This window comes from Prionailurus bengalensis, chromosome B2 (genome assembly GCF_016509475.1).
Source record: "Prionailurus bengalensis isolate Pbe53 chromosome B2, Fcat_Pben_1.1_paternal_pri, whole genome shotgun sequence".
NCBI classification, from domain to species: Eukaryota; Metazoa; Chordata; class Mammalia; order Carnivora; family Felidae; genus Prionailurus; species Prionailurus bengalensis.
In genome coordinates, this window is record NC_057349.1 from 38,387,098 (window position 1) to 38,392,790 (window position 5,693).

General features: G+C 50.0%; 1 long non-coding RNA gene across 1 annotated transcript; it reads left to right on the forward strand.

The window, feature by feature from the left end:
- Window positions 1-877: 877 nt before the first annotated feature.
- Window positions 878-4,331, forward strand: LOC122490610. Its single transcript, XR_006299167.1, has 3 exons — window positions 878-1,219; window positions 2,134-2,275; window positions 3,804-4,331. It is a non-coding gene; the product is annotated as an uncharacterized LOC122490610 (long non-coding RNA).
- Window positions 4,332-5,693: the final 1,362 nt, after the last annotated feature.

Sequence of the window (5,693 nt, forward strand, 5' to 3'; positions counted from 1 at the left end):
GATTTACGAACGCTCACTGGCTTTTCCGGTGACTCCTTCCTCTTTCCACTTTTCCCTTATGCCAGTTGACCCATCTCACCTCCTCCAGGAAGCCCGCCTGCTCTCCCAGGCTTCCTACACTGTCAGACCTCCACCCAGAAGCCCTTGCTGTTACCTCCTGCACAGTCTTGGTTTTCTCTGGCCCTGGCCCTTTGCCCCCGAGACTGCCCCCTACACTGCACTGTCTCCACCCGTCCTGCCCGCCATCTGTCTCCTCTCCATCTCTGTGTGTTAAAATTTACCCCTCCAAGGACCAGCTAAAAGTCACCATCTTAAACCCACAAGGATACCGAGCATGTAGGCACAGGGACCCTGCTGGGAAGAGGGAGGGATCCGGGCCCCAGGCCTCAAGATGCTCCTGGTTTAACAACAGCACTGTTTCCATCGCTGGAAGCCAGGCGCTGTTCTGAGCACTGCATGTAGAACGATCTCTGCATGGAGGATGCCCATGGTGCAGAGGAGGGAAACCGGTCTTCTTCAGAGAGGTCATCTACACGCAAGTGCAACGTGATGGAAAGGGGGCTTGAACCCAGGCAGTGTGGTCCAGGGTTAGTCTCAAAACCACAGTATGGCCGCCTTTTCCCAGGGAGCAGAAAGCGTCATTCCAAGCCATGGAAGCCAAATTAAAACCCTTTTATAGTACTCAAAGGGGCCACAAAACAAACCTTGGCAAAGACAGAATACAACAGCCTTCTCTAGCCTGTTCTCCCAGGAAGGCAGCTTGAGTGGATCTCATAACCACACTTGTTCCTCACACTGGCTAGGGCTCTCTGCCCTGCTCCTGAGCCCCCAGGGTCCCCCCCCATCACAGCGTTTACTTTCCCCCATCTGACCTCTCCTGTCCATTATGAGGTCAAGGCCAGCTCTTCCCGTGTCATCAACAGCCCCCGGAGCACCCAGCACTCTGAAGACGTGTTGAATGACTGGACCAGAAGACCCCTACCCACTCAAGCTCCTGCTACTCCTCTTCTCCCTGCACACGACCACATCCTCAACCCCAGGCTTCAGGAACCACTCAGCCCATGCTTTACAGATGAAACCAATAAAATGTGATAGATGGGGACAAGAAAGGGACTAACACCCGCCAATGTTTATCCTGCACTAGGGGGTTGGCACATTGATACCTGGGACGTGAAAGCAGTGTTCCCAGCATCACATACCCAGGAGAGGGTACAGCCAGGTTCAAATCTAGGTCTGTCCAGCACCAGGTCCATCTGTAGACAGGATCAGTCAAGGCCTAGACTGGGTGACCTGAAAAGGGCTGAGAAGGACATCCCCCGGGACTCCTCTCCCACAGGAATGATCTCTGAGAGCCCACACAGCCCCGAAGCAGGAATCAAAGGCAAGAACGCAGTCCAAGTGGTCTGCAGGTTGGCCCAGGTCCCTGTTCTGTCAACACCAGCATTGGGTTTTGTGTTGTTGGCAAGGAGGGGCTGCAGGAAGGGGAGGTGAGCACAGTTCTGATGAAGGCCATATATCTCCATCAAGAGGAAAAAAAACCCAAACTTTCATTCAATGTTTTGTCTTCGATGCTCTGTTCCGCTGAGGGCGTAAACTTGGATTTGTCAGCAGAAACTCAGGGAGACAAGGCTGTGACACCAGGGGTGGCTAAGGAAAGGGCCCCTGAGTGCAGGACCAGTTATAGCTGGTCTGCAGCACTTTTAGGAATTCCTTTGGAAAATGGGTATTTCACTTGTCCTTAAAAGTAAAATGAAAGTTGACCTCCTCTGTACCGGAAAGCAGTTCTCTAGAAGCTGCCTGAAGGAAAGGTCTAGAAGTACAATCAAGCTAAGGCTTACTTTTCCAGCCTCTTGTCCACCAACGCAATATTCCAGAATAGCCCAAGGTATGAATATGGGAGAAAAATGAAAAGAAAGACGCCAACAGCCATTGATGTTTATTCTAAACCAGAGGGATGCAAATTTCATTTTATTTGATTGGCCCCATCATCTATGAGGTGATATACTGTTATGCACAGGGAGATAAAGAGGCTCAGAGAGGTTAAGAAATTTATCTAAAGCCACACAGCTAGCAAATAGCAAAGTCAGAATTTGAAATCAGATCTTTCTAACCATAAAACTGGACTCTTTCCAGGACCCGAAGCCTCCAGTTACGGAAGGAAAAGGTCTGAGCCACTACAGATGATGTGCCAACCTGAAATAAGAATAGGAAGCTCGATTTCCAGATGATTTAGAAAGAGAACTAATATACACCTGGCTGCAGACACAGTGAATATGTAAGTGATTAAAGAGAAATGTACCATATTGTACTTGAGAAGAGTTTGAAGATCTTATGCTGTAAATTATTCTACCCATTAATGAGTGCTTAATGATGCTATTTTTAAAATAATTAAAACAAAAACACCTTAGGGCATTTGAAACTACATAGTTAGAGTCTAGATTTTGGGCCAGGTCCAGTTTGTAGTTTGGGTCATATAAAGGAGATCGAGGAACCTTCGGCCCACCAGGCATAATGATAATCGTAACTATAATAGCTACAATATGCGGTTAATAACTGCGAGTGTTTTAAACACATGAGCTCATAATCCTATGGAGTGACTGTTATTCCCATCCATGGAGGAGAAAATGGAGTCTCAGAGAGGTGCCTGCCCAGCCCAAGGTCACACAGCTGGTTAGGACGAAAGCTGGGATGGAAATCCAGTCTTCTCTCGTGCCAGATCTCAAGTAACCCCCACATCATATCCTAGCTTTTTAAAGAAATTTTCAAAAAAGAGTTATCTTAAAGGACACCTTTAATTTCCTATTGCCGACCCTTAAGCTCGAATGTGACAAAGATCCCCAGTGGTATCTCCAGCCCCATCTGGCCAAGGTGGAGCCGCCCAGGGGCACCAGGCAGAACAGGCGAATGCAGGGAGGCATAGAAGCACAGGGACCCCTGACGCGCTGTGGTCATGGGAACCAGCAGGCAGGCGCACCTTTCCCAGCCCTTCAAGGCAGAAGTGAGGAGGAAGCTGGACTAGATGACTCTAAACTTTTTTTTTAATGTTTATTTAGCTTTGAGAGAGAGAGGGAGAGAGAGAGGGAACACACGCACGTGTGCTCGGGGGAGGGACAAGGAAGGGAGGGGGGCAGGGAGGCAGAGGAGGGAGGAGGAGGGGGGCAGAGGGGCAGAGGAAGGGAGGGACAGGCGGACAGAAGTAGGGTGCAGAGGATCCGAGGCAGGCTGTGTGCTGACAGCAGAAAGCCCGATGTGGTGCTGGAACCTGCGAACTGTGATATCATGACTTGAGCCGAAGTTGGACACTCAGCTGACTGAGTCACCCAGGCGCCCCTGGGCTGGTTGACTCTGGTGCTCAGATCCTGGGAGACCAGGCTTCTGTCTACCTTGCTTTGTCTGGGAACTCCTCTGGGGGGAAGGAGATGCCTCCCATCTGTCCTGCTGCTGCTATACTGGGGGGCCAGTGTGGAACCCCACCAAAGAGGCACAGCTCACTCCAGAGGCTGAGGGCCCTGGGCTCACAGTCTTCCAAGGGGCAGGCAGGGTCTTCTGAGCTGTCCGATCCTCTCTGCAGGAATTCTCCCCTGTGGATCCTCCAGGAAGCCTCCTAAAATGGTTATCCAACCAGTTGCACCCCTACCTCCATTCCCACCACCTCCAGGACATATTCTGGGCTTAGTTCATTTGCGTGTCTGGGGAAGGCACTGCATGGATGGCTCTTGCTCCTCCAGTAAGCAGGGGCTCCCCGGGGCCATACACCAGCTAATTTGTCTTGATTTTCCCTCTCCCCTTTTTCTTTTTTCCAGACCTCAGGGATGTTCTCAGGATGGAAAATAAAAGATGCTGAGGTCACTGCCCTTTCTATCTATTTTAGAAAAAGAAAAAAAGTGTCAACTTAATGATGAAATTATTTGCAGTGCTCTGAAGGGTGGATGGCAGAGCAGAGCAACTCTGAAGTCACTGAAAAGAGGTGGGAAGTCAGTTGGCACTTCAAAGGACCCCAGGACCTTTGCACAACCCTGGGCAGAAGAGAATGGAAAGTTCCAATTGTGACAGAAACAGAAATTCCCACATCAGTGTGAGGTGGGGGCTCAGGGTCAGATTTATGGCAGTGGAAATAAAATAAAGCATGATATTTATTGCCCCCCTACATTTATGCGCCCAGCTATCCACATTTTTTTTCCCGGAGTTGGTCAATGTGGGCTTAAGGGAAATGTAACTCATTTTAATATTTGCTCAAACCAAATGGAATATAGAAAGGAAATAAATCTGCTGCCAAGCCATCAAGTTGTACATTTTAAACCCAAAATAAAGGGCCTGATGGATTTACATTATGCATAGTTTCTGCCCCTGCTCTCTGTGTTCACCTTGCTAATGATATTTCATGAAAGGTGGTGGAGAGTTTGAGCTGTCTGGGCTCCACTCCCAGCTCTGCCACTTACTAGCTGAGTGACTCTGGGTCAGGTAGTGAACCTCTCTCTGCTTCAATATCCCCAGCCATAAAATGGGAGTAATAATTGGATGCACCCCACGGGGGAGATGTGACAATTTGATCAGATCACCTATGTGCACGCGTGGCCCGGTGCCTGGCACGCAGTGAGTTTCAATACAGGGTAGCTATTATTATTACTCTAATTCGAAGTATTCTTATTATTTTTATGAACTTCCTAATTTCATGCCACAGATACCCCGAAGAGAAGCATAGATTTTCATTTGCTTACAAATCTTCCCTTATTTCCCTGGTTAGAAGTTACATATGGTCCCTATGGGTGAATGTGACAGGCCACATACTTGCTGTAACATGAGGAACTGGCAGGCCCAGGGGTAGTCGATACAGAAGGAACTCAAGCAGAGATGGTCTCTCTCTATGGGGTGCCAGCTGCCTGCTCCACCCGGACCCTGGACTCCGGGCCACCTGAACATAAACCCCCAGCCCGTGCAGGGAAGCGTCCCCTTTCTTTACCTGCCCCTGTGGCTTACACAGACAGGTGAAGTCTAACAGGGATGAATGTGAAGTTCTACGTTTGGGGTGCAACAATAAAGTGCATGGGAACAGGACAGGGGAGCCCTGGCTCAGGAGCAGTTCTGGAAATGAAAAAGGGCCCCCGTTAACGTGGGGGCTGAGGGCAGGCAGTGAGGTTTGGAACAGCAGATGGGGACTGGACAGTAATGTGGTATGAGAGGAAAGTCCTGGAAGAAGGTGGTGGAGATGATGGTCACAATGAGGATGCTTGGCCTCTCTGCAACATGTGACCTTGACATTGACCATGCTCTCCAGGAAACCTCCTCTGAGGTTTTATCCTCTCCTTCTGACCACCCCTCTGCTCGCCCCTGAACCCTGGTGCCCCCAGGACCCCACCCTCTACCGGCTGTTCTATTACTGTCTGCACTCCGCCTGGGGGACCTGCTCACCCGGCCCTAGCCCCAGTGCACACTCCCGGTACCCCATTCACATCTGCTCCTGACTGCCCGCACCACCCCAAACCCAGCCGGACCCCCACCAAATTCCCTTCCGCTTCCTCCCCTGCTGCTACCTCTGCGTTCCCAGCATGGGTTACTGTCATCACTGTTTGCAAGGTTGCTCCAAACCTCACTCCTTTTGGGGAGGTGGGCAGAGAGGGGAAGGTTTGTTAAAATACAAGACACATAGAGGAAAGTCCACATATCACAAGCTCAACAAATTTGCCCAAATAAAC